Genomic DNA, 11775 nt, shown 5'->3' on the forward strand with positions numbered 1-11775 from the left:
GTGGACCATCAGATCTCTGCTGTCAGGGCTCCTCCTGACATTGGGCACCTGGTCCAGTCGCAAATTGGCAAGGAACATGTAGATGGCCATTTAATTAAGGGGTACCAGATTCATCTTTATAAACCACACGCTAATTGTCTACCAGATCAGAACATTCCGCACCAACATCCAGATCCTCCTAAGCACCGCGCAAAAGTAAAAACATTTTTCTACCACCAACTTCAATACTTCAGCAGTCTGCACATGCTTTGAACTAGTCTATTTACCTGTGAATCAATGCAAGGATCTCGCTGTATTTCTAGGTTCCATTATGTGTTTGTGCAGGTCTCAATATAATTTTCCTATCGAAACAAAATGCTTTGCTAGATTACTCAAAAAAAGTTAGAATAAAAAAAAGAGAAAGAAAAAAAAAATGAAATAAAAATGTCCACCAAGTCAGAACTGAAGCATTACAGTTTTTCAATAATTAATTTAAGAACTCCTCAAAATATAGCTAGGGCTCATGGATTGATACAAGTAGGGCAGATCCTGACAGTTCAATCTTCTGTGACAGCAGATCCCGTAAATACATTGCCCATAGAATTATTATTGTATTTCTACCTACCCAGACCAACTTCATGCTACGCAAGTACAGCTAGCACAGAGGTGGTTAGAGGTAAAAGGCAGTAGCTTTCCATAGGCTAAGAAGGCAACAGGTTGACAAACTATATTCATCATAACACAGCATGTACCAATGCAATCCTCCCTAGGACAGCAGTTTCAGGGGATCAGCGGTCACCCTGGTATAAGACCGTAGAACAGCACCAAATGCCCCAAAGACCTTTGATCTCCCAAACCGGCCTATTTACACCATGGAGGCTGTGCCAGCTCAGCGCAGCCTCCATAGACTTCATTAAAAGACGTTGGGAGTCTGAGATACAGCGCACCGGTGAAACAATGTCACATCACATTGCTCAGTATTTTAAAGGCGCACAAGGCCTTTTATTGTACCGGAGACGCTGCCCATAGTATGAAACAGACATTTTGTCTCCACTGTAGAAAGCTCTGTTATCTTTTATTTACATAGCGCCAACAAGTTACGCAGCGAATCTTACAGTCCCATACATACATACTCGGGGTCTGACAAAACTAGAAGTGACAGAATTAGACAAACCGATACATCAGGTAAAGAGGGCCTTACTCGCAAACTTACATAAGAATGTGACACTTTGTTTCTATGGCAACAACCCATCAGTGCCTGCTTTTGTGCCATAAGACAAGTGTTCGTGGAAAGTTAATTCACATTATATGTAAATAATTATTTCTGGGAAGCTCTGGGACATTGAACGGTACTAACAATGATACTTCTAAAACTACAGTTACAATTATTGTTTTTCACGTGTCTCACTCTTTATCTTCCAAGATATATTTGCAGAATCCCGGCATAAGCGTTGGCCTCCGCGCAGGAGATGTTTGATCACAGTGCATATGCGCAGCACACGTGGCCACTGATTTCAACGGGAGTGATTTCTAATTGGCCCCTGATTGGCTATTAAAATACTTTAATATAAATGTATTTTTTACCGAGGCTGTCAGATACATTAAAATGTCTAGAAAAGAGTCTAAATAATTTTAAAATTAGCTCAATTAAAATACCGATAAAATATAGTTGTGAGAAAACCAAGGACAAAACAAGTTAAAACTATAATAATAAAAAAAAAAAAGGTACGAGTGAAAGATACTCCCAGAGGTCATATCACTTGTGGGGTATATATGGGAAGCATCTGGTTGCTGGTCCAGCCAAGCTCTTCAGGCTCACCAGCCCGCTTCCCATCCCTCCATCTCTGCACCCAATTTGTGTAATTGTGCAATACCCCATACCCTACAGCCCTGCTGCCCCAGGCTTTGATCCCAATACCTTGCCGCACGCCAGATAGAGGGGATCAATTTTGTTGACATCTTTTGAGAAGCAGCAGCCACGGGAGAGAGAATGAGAAGAATACTTCGGCACGTAACGGAGGTCATCAAGGGGCTTAACACATACAGAAACACACGCAGCACGGTCACAGGAAGCAGCGTGACTCAATACAACTTGCAGTAACGCGTTCAGAAGCAGAGTTTACGGTGTCGCAAACCCACATTACAGAAAGTCCCCAATCCCATCACATTTTATAGCCATCCAATAATTATTCTGGCCTGCAAACAATATCAGGACAAGTCCCTTATAAACACACGGACCATAAATATTTCAGCATCATTTACATTAATGATCCGTCTCATTTCTTTTAGCAAGGGAATAAATTAGATTTAATGGCTCGGAGCCCATGTCCTTTGTTATTTGACATAAAATAATATAAAAAGGTAGGGTAATACGGGACAGAGAATCCTCTGATCCACTATATTATGCTAAAAGCAGGTTAATACACGTATGTTAACCCCTGTTCGGGGCTAGAATTTTTTTTTATTCTCTCCCGTTTTCAAAGTCTTGGCTTGTGCACGTCTGAATTACACAGCCATATATCTTTGATATTGTATTTCATTTCCTAAATGACCGTGTAAGACTTTAAACCTCTTCTGGGGGGGAACCGAGGTCTGACTAATGCTCCTCACATTTGGAAAATTGCCCATCTGGTGCTTCAAGCCACCGCCAAGGAGCGCAATTAATTCTCTGCCGTTGCACCGTCACCGTGAGTCAAAACCTGCGTTATTTTGGACCCGAAGGTTCCCCCAGCTGGAACCTCTCTGCATCAAAAGGACTAAAAATGGCTAAAGGGAGGCGCGTATGCCGGTTATACACAGATCTAACAAACATTGTCGCTAGCAGATGGTACGGGTTAGTTCAATATGCGGACCCTGCAAGTAAAAATACATTTAAAAAAAAAAAATCGTATTTTATATGTATCCTTAACAGATAATATATTTAGTAAAACAGCAGTCACTCAAAAAAGCTAGGCGGACAACATTCTTTATTTACATGTCATTTTAATTAAACGTGTCTTTTTCAACCTCAATGAAGAATTCCATTTCCGGTTCCAGTTACCTTGGAATCCCATCCATACCTTAGGATGTATATAGAGAAACACGGATAAGGAATTAAAAGGCCATGTCTAGTGTGTCTGGGGGGGTTACAGTCATTAAGAGGTTTATAAGAAGATCTCACGATAGTACATTGTAGGGATTTAAGAAGCCCCGCTGATTTACATAGGAATACAGAGATCGTAACTCAGCAACAGATAATTGGAGCATAATAATCCTTAGATAATGCGTTTCAATCCCATTCACAACAAATAGAAGGTACATAGGGTTACTCAAAAGCCGATTTCACAGAAATAGAAGCTATTTCACTAAGCATGGAAAACAAGAATATACTCGTTAGACTGACACCAACAATGCAACGGAGGCACGCCGAATTTACTAGTCCTCCACATGCATTAATAATGAGATTTCATTAAATAATGTGAGCCAATCCTACTGCAGAAGGGAAAAAAGCACAGATATAAAAGTATTAAAAAATATATATTTTTAAATACACACACACATATTATATATATGAGGGGTCCATTCTAGCCACTTTCCTTGAGAGTGAAACCATATAAACATAAATACATATTGTATAACACAGTGTACGCTAGGATAGGCTTTTCTTTCTTATTTAAATCCCTAGACAAAGATAGTCTTTTAAATATAATCGGGTCACTATTTATTTATTAATTGTTATACGAGTGTGTATTGGAGGAACTGCTCCCCAGTCTTTGTTACCGCTGTTACACATTAATTAAAGCTTCGTAATGTATTTCTTTTCTATTCCATGAGTCCTCCCCGATCCATGATCCTCTAGTATTTTAGAAGCTGGTTCTCACGACATTGAAGCCTCTTGGAGACGAGAACGCGGCGCTGATTACATCACACACACACACAACGCAACATCCCGATGCCACAAATGGAATCCACCATCCTGGAAGAAGCCATGTATTGTTGCTCTGTGCACAGAGTATCTGACCTGAGCCGACTATCATCCCTAAGCGTTCAAAGTCCAGCTAGGAAAAGCTACACCCAACCTGGGAAACAGTAACTTGCGAAAGGTTAGATGTTCCCGCTCCAAGTAACATAACCCTATCACAGCACGTATTGCCGGGTACTATACCGACAGCGTAAATATACCACGCAGAAGGAAAATACGGGCGTCCCGCGGACACATCCCTACCAAGTACACCCAAGCCAGCAAATTAAGGCTATTCACCCAATCTCAAAGCCGTCAGAGAAGTTTGCGTAGCGTTCTAATGTTTGCCTAGTATTTGTAACAAAGTGTTTGTTAAAGACAATCCTTGCGTCTGGCACTCAATTCACTTGACTTAAGCAAAATCAAACACCCACAAGCAGCTTGTCTCCATGGAAGAAAACAAACACTACATATAGTGAATAAATGGCACTGCATATAAGATGCATCAGGGCCGGGCAATGCTACAAAAGCCTGAGTGCACCCGTGGCAAGACCTTAAGCGCCTGACGCCGTGACTTTAAGACGTGGGCAACGCCAACAGGGCTTTCTGATGGGGCATTTGGCATCAAAATGTGTTTATAGGAAACAAATCTCATGTACGCATCGTAGATGACGGGGGGGTAAGGGACCACGCGATCTAATGATTGGTATATGAGAGAACAGAAGGAGCGATTCACAGCCTGGGGAATACTTGGGAATCAGGACACATCATTCCATTTCTCTGAAGTGTTGTCGGCTATCAGCGGCTGAACTCCAGTATTTACCCATCAGGCAAATCACTGAGATAAGAGCAGACAGGGACCTTCAGAACCTGAACGACCTCTGATCCTTAACCCATTGCAGCCCGCAGCACATTCTACAGTGATTTGTCCATATGAAAAGTACAGTCCGTACAGTTCTCCTATGCAAGTGATGTCTACGAATCATGCTATAGCCAAAAGGAACTGAAATAGTTAAAAATAAATAACCGTGTAGTTTAAAGGGACAGTTTCAGTTGGGGGGCTTTGTACACATGTGAAGGGGGGGGCTCTGCTGAGTCAGCACCACACCAGACTACTGTTTATTATAATCGCTGACTGACATCTCCCTATTACAGCACAGATAGCTGGTGGTGCAGAGCGGGGCAAAAGCACAAGATTGGGGGGGTTGTGAAGAATTCCTATGCATTTGCAAAAGAGACCCCATTTAAAGGGACCACGCAGCTATCATATACATAGAAGCGCTTCCAGTCTCTGTGTAATATGTCGAAATCCATGCCCTAACTACATTATTATTATTATATATTGTTTTATATAGCACCATCTTATTCTGAAACTCCAAGGAGCTTGCAATCTAGATGCCATCTACACAGTGCGATAACCTAGCCAATAACTATACCAGATCTGAGAGCGGAACTGCAGGTCGGCCGAGAGGGAAGAAATAAAAGTATTTCTCTCGGGTATAACCCGCGCGTCGCAGCGGCTACAAGGCATTTGTCTGCATGTGCATTGGTGAAAGCTTGTTTTGTTTTTTTTATCTTGCAGGACGTTGGCAGCTACTTTACAAGAAGTGCCGCAATATAACCGCACCAAGGAAGCGGTAAAAAAATATACATATGAACAAAATGATTGCGTAAGCGTCTATACCATTGTCCATAAGCCGGGTAATGGGTGCGACGAGGAAAATACACAAGAGTCTTCTGAGCTAGCATTAAACTAACGATACTAAACAAAACAAGCGGGAAGTGGTTTGCATTGGGAAAGGTTAAAGGATCTTAATGTGTACGGCTTGGATGTATTTCAAGGAAGTTTACAAACAACGAAAGCACTGCTTTTAAATCATCACAGAGGGAGAGAAAGACTCAGCGCAGGCAATAGGATTCTCTCTAGGATGCACCACATGGGGTCACGCTGCTTATTATGATTATTGTTTTATATAGCACCATCATATACCACAGCACTGTACATTCCCCTAAAGCACCCTTATGAACAGCCACTGATTCTCTAAAGCACAACTATAGCCTCTAATTACTCCCCTACTGCACAGTAATGGGCAGAGTGCCCAACATGCCCAGAGGGATGATAAATATATACCCTCAAATCATGCACGGTGCTGGGTATATTAACAGCCATTAGCTGTGCAGCCAGTGCAGTGTTTGATACACTGAGCGGGTACTTTAAGCACATGCTATCCTCTAGACAGTAGCGAACCCAAGCACCATGCGATGATGAGCACCCCCTGGTACACAGCGCTGAACACAGGCTTCGCTGCCCGCTGAATCAATGCTGCCAGCGCACTCGGATCCGGGATCTCAGAGCTGCTTATAGCCCGGCACGACACATTTAAACTGCCTCCAACTCATAGCGAAGGAGAGACACCCTGATACACAGCGCTTGATCTACCCCCAGTGAACCCCTATGCACGACACCGCGCATCCAATCACGGTTTCTTCCCAATGAGAATATGAGCCCGACCATAGACAGTACCGCGCGCTACTCCCAGTAGATACTTGTGTACGTCCACCGATTACTCGCCGTTGCAGGACAGCTTTCTTGGTAACCGAACCCGCGCCGGCTAACTGGTCACCTGCGAACCGATTCCGAATCATGTCTCTTACCTGTCTCCGTGTCCCAGACAGGCAGCCGCTGTCAGCTCCGGTGTCCCCCGCCCCCCGGCATCCTGTGCTCTCCGCGGCTCACTAACCCCTTCCCCACAGCTCCTACACAGTCCGGCGCTGCCAGACACAGGAAAATGTTACAAAAACGGCCATTGGACAGTAGAACTATAGAGCGGCAGTGTGTCCGAGCGTGTTATTGGCAGAAGCGATAGTGGGCGGGGCCGTGCAGGAGATGCCAGACTTCTAATTCTTCGTACAGGGGGTTAACGTGCGCTGTGCCATGTGGGGTTTGTCAGCGGGGAGTGACGTAGGCGATCTTTTTGTGCGCTGGCATTATGTATTGGCGCGTGTTAACAGATTAGAGCAGAGTGGCGCTACGTTGCCAACAGCCTCAGTCAGCACCATACAGGTGTGACACAATTATTGCGTCACTGTTATTTAGTACTCAATAATTCAGCAATTCCATACATTCACTTTTAATGGGCACTTATAAGTTATTTACTTACGGCCCCTAAAACGAAACCTATTAAACCAACAAGTTATTTGGCAAATGTTAATTACATGGACAGCTTGGTTTTCAGCTTTTATTCGACTATTATTACTATTATTTATTGTTATATATAGCGCCATCATATTCCATAGCACTGTCCAAATTCGTGACATAGTCTGCTGTCAGGTTGATAGCAATAATCTCTGAGGTAAAATGTATTATAATAGATATGTCACCAACTTGTATTCCCAGTTACAGTAAGACCTTAGCAATTGGTTATGTCTATATATTCTGGATGCCTTTATACCTGTCCATGCACGTTTAGATATCTGCACTGTATTAATTTATACCATTTCTGCTGGAAGGCTAATTCATTCATCTATAACCCCCAACAATCAAAAGCTTTCTTACTTCAAGACCAACTTTTAGTTGTTGTATGTCTGAAGATTGGACCTCTGAGATCTCGAAAGCTTATGCAGCGCCACATCTTACTCTATAAGTGTCGGTCTATTAAAAGGGTTTCCCAAACATCTTTGCAATATTTTCTCGAAACCCCGGGCGATGCGCTGATGGCCCGTAGAGCCGAAAAATAAACAGGTTTATATATTCTGATTACCAGATGCTCAGAATAATCTATTTTTTTAGGTCGCATACCCCGCGGTGTACTGCAGGGAAATGCTAAGCATTCTTATCACACGGATATCTTTGCCAGAAGGCAAACTTCTTGCTGTAGGATGGGACAGACACGTATGTGCTTGTATGTGACCTGCTGATCCGAGCGTGTACAAATCTGTCTAACTAACACAAAAGCAACAACGCAAGCTGTAATGTATCTGATCTGTAATGCAAAGTGATTGCTGCCAAGTTTATTTCTGCTTTCACCATATGTGAATTACAGCAGGCGTCGCCTGCAAGATGCCACGGTGCTGCTAACATGGGAAATCAAATAGTTTCCATGCCAAACTGATGGCAAGTGTGTACGAGAATTGAAACTATTACTCGAATTATCTTCACACATACAAATACACGATTAATTTGTCTCTGTGGGTTACAGAAAAAGGAGAGGTTATACTGCATTCCGGGGTAATCAGCTACAGAGGCAGGGGTTACTTTTTGGAACGGAGGTAGAAAACAGCCATAAATATGGCAACCTTTTTCCACCTGCTTTTGCGGACTACAACTTCTGTCACCCGCGTCAGTGATCTGGCTGAGAGTGGTGGTTGTTAAAACACTCATCGGTCCATTTGTTATCAGCATGCCAGCTAGCTGATGTCACAATAGATTAGCTGACAGCTCCCCCTCCCCAACGCACAGCATTTGTTACCGTGGTAGTAAGCAGCCATATTATCAGCCTTTAATGTTATTTATTTTTTATAGAGAAGTTGCTGATCAGTCTATGACTCTTCTTTGCATCTTCAGCTTCCTCTTAAAACAGAGGGCTTCCATCATGTGCCATTTCCATCTGGAGCAGGGCACCAGCAGAGATCAGGCCTTTTTTTCACATGGTACTCTTAATCATGTCTGTTGGCGGTCTCGCTGATGTCAGAAATATACATTTTTTATGAACTAACAATAAGCTACTTGTACTTATTGCCCTATAATGTGCAAAAACATTTCTGAGCTCAGGAGAAATATTAGAATCACTTTAGCAAGTTTTTTATTAGCTTTTGTAGATGAGTGAAATATTGTAAAATAAAAATCAATTTTCACTTTTTCAGTTTTTTAATAATACATTATATGATTAAAAAAATGGTATCGAAAGAAGTCCCTTCTCTTCCTGAAAAAAAAACAATATATAATTTGTGTGGGTACATTAATGAGAAGAAAGAAAGTGACTGCTAAACACAAACATAGCAGACATGTTAAAACAGCCATTGTCACAAAGGGTATAAAATGTGAAAAACAATCCGATCACGGAGGGGTTAAACAGGGCCGGCCCTATAATGGGGCAGACTGGGGCAATTGCCCCAGGCGGCACTTTAGAAGGGGCGGCACTTTGCCGCCCCAAGCGTTTTTTTTTTTTGTAGCGGAGGAGAGAGAGAGAGAGGGGCACCGAGTGGTTTTCGCTTACCCGCTCTGCGCCCCTCTCTCTCTCTCCTCTGCGGCGAGTCTCCCTGTTCGGTCCCGGTGCCGGCTTGTAATGCAGAGCGCCGGAAGTGACGTCAATTTCCGGCGCTCAGCATTACAAGCCGGCACCGTGGCAGAGCAGGGAGACTGTTTAAAGGTAAGTACCGGGAGGGGGGATCGTATGGCGTCGGCGAAGTTTAAAATGCCCCCCCCCGGCGTCGGCGTTTTAAACTTCGCCGCCGCCCCCCCCCCCCCCGGCGTCGGCGTTTTAAACTTCGCCCCAGGCGGCGTTAAGTCTTCGGCCGGCCCTGGGGTTAAAATATACAGTTTGGGAGACTAGTGTTCCTTTAAATAAGTATGCTTTTTGTTACATTATATACATCATTGATCCATTAAGCATTAGACGTGTGCTAATGGGCAAAAAAAAGCGATTCAGACACATTTTTTTGGGTTAGTTTTTGGGCCATTTATTTTCGGCCAATGAATTATGTTCCCTGCCCATTCAGCTCGGCTCGCATTCTCACTCGCTCATTCTCCTTCGCTCTCTCTCACACTCTCCAAACGTTTCCCTACCTTCTCTGCCGACCACTTCCGCTTCTTCTTCTTTTATCTTTTCCCTTCTCTTTTCTATCTTCAATTCGCTATCTTCTATCTTCATCCGCATCTTTGCGGACCTTGCAGGAACTTCCTCCAAACTGGTGGTGCTTCCAGTGAAGTCCTCTACCTGTCACCAAAGCTTTCACCAAAGTGCCGTCATATTGCCCTAAGTTGAACTTGAGATGCGGACGAACATAGAAGATAGAAGAGAAGATAAAAGATGCAGATGCTTTGGGCAGAAGCGGTCAACAGAGAAGGTAGGGAAAGCTTTAGAGAGCACCAGAGTGAACCAGAATGAGAGTGTGAGAGAGTTAATGTGGGCCCATAACTAAAAATTCTGATCTTTTTGCTTCGCTCTTGTCCGATTCATAGGCGGACTGGCCTCGTTTTCATGGCTTCGTATGAATCAACAAATTTTCCAAAATTTTGTAAATTTGCACCAATCTGAATGCACAAGTCTATTAAGCAACTTTTAGTTATTAACTGTATAGAATAGAATGTGGCTCAAAGTCCTTTATAATATGGCACTATGTACAGGGAATACCAGTCTATGGAAATTACACAATATATAGTGTCGAAGTTGTCATTTAGTTTCAAAGGTTGACAATAAAAGTGTAAAATGTTCTTTTACAGAACTCATCTTTATGAATGGTGCTATCTACTGAATTGTGTGAATCCATAAATCTGTCGTTTTCAGATATTTTCTAGTCTGTAGACATGCAATAACTATGTTTGCCATTTTTTCATCTAAAAAGTAGTTTCTTGAGCTAAAAGGATATTTTCTAAGCAGCTCTCTCAAAACTGTTATCACTGGGATCTTCCACATGACCCAGAACTTTCTTAGCCTTCTTCCTCCCCAGCTCAATTGTGTGATGCTCATCCTATTCAAGGGACAATTCTAAGTTTATGTGTAGCTAATCTTACATGAGATTGAATCACCAAAACAGTGACAGCCAATGTTCCTTTCCCTAGCTCTTAATCTCATCTTCTTTTGGCAGTCTTTTTTATATTATGTGATGCACAAAAAGCTCTAATCACTAATTAATAGTGTATTTGAATGATTAAAAGTACAGAACAGGTAAGCCTCAAAACTGTTTTGTATGTGCTGTATCGTATTTAGATATCACATAACTAATCCCAGGAGATGAGTGATTGTTGATCTATTTTTATGCCCCAGTTCTCTTTTCTAATCTCCACTTTGTAGTGAAAGTAGGACAGTGGCAGCAAGTAATTTCCTTACCTAGTGTGTATCTTCTAGAAAAAAATCAACAGCAGGTGGTTTTGTAGCCTGTCTGAGCATTAATAGATTAAAAAATATATATATATATATATATAAATAATTTGATAAAATATGGAAATTAGGGATCGGCACACCCCGAGCTGTAATTATGACATATGTTTGCTAATTATTTTTTGATTTGTTTTATGCCCAGATGATCTTGAATTGCTTATTTGTGATTATGATTCTAGCATATGATCTTTGTGGTAGTAGAAAGTTTGTTAACGTTTACTGGATTTACATTGGCAATGGTATTTTCATTTAAGCATGGTATCATTGCAGTGAAAGATGCCAATTCTAGGACATAATACTATTTTATTGGCTAAACCAGTGGTTTAGTGTGGCTCAATGTTTCTGTGCTCATAGAAGGAATAAGCCTTTAGATGAGGATACATGATGAAGGACAAAAAGAATGCCACGGTCATCTAATACAAGTTGTTCCTGAAGACAGGAGAAGTTGAGAGTCCACAGTGAAGTTTTACATAAGCTGAGACGAAAAAACAATAAATAGCAGCCACACCATGACAGATATATTAAAGTAAGGATATGATCTGTAATGGCTTCATGGTAACCTACCTGGAGTTGAACATGCCATGAAAAGCTGTTCGTTTATTGGCATCCAATTGTGAACCCCACACAATCTCAGATTGGTGAAACTGGCTTTACATGAAAAGTGAAAAGTTTGGAGAAATACCTGTGAACTAATGAGGATGACACAGTACAGCTTAAAGAAAGAAGAAGGGATGGGAAGGCAGTTTATTTGGGTGA

The 11775-nt window shown here is 42.1% G+C and overlaps 1 protein-coding gene across 2 annotated transcripts in view; it reads right to left on the bottom strand.

Annotated features, from left to right (window-relative positions):
- Window positions 1–6692, bottom strand: part of TPST1 (tyrosylprotein sulfotransferase 1) — a 44703-nt gene extending 38011 nt beyond the window's left edge. For both annotated transcript variants that reach the window (XM_053454894.1, XM_053454893.1), the window contains exon 1: window positions 6575–6692. The gene's annotated coding sequence lies outside the window, so the exon portion shown is untranslated. The remainder of the gene's footprint in view (window positions 1–6574) is intronic.
- Window positions 6693–11775: the final 5083 nt, after the last annotated feature.

This window comes from Spea bombifrons, chromosome 2 (assembly GCF_027358695.1).
Source record: "Spea bombifrons isolate aSpeBom1 chromosome 2, aSpeBom1.2.pri, whole genome shotgun sequence".
Taxonomy (NCBI): Eukaryota; Metazoa; Chordata; class Amphibia; order Anura; family Pelobatidae; genus Spea; species Spea bombifrons.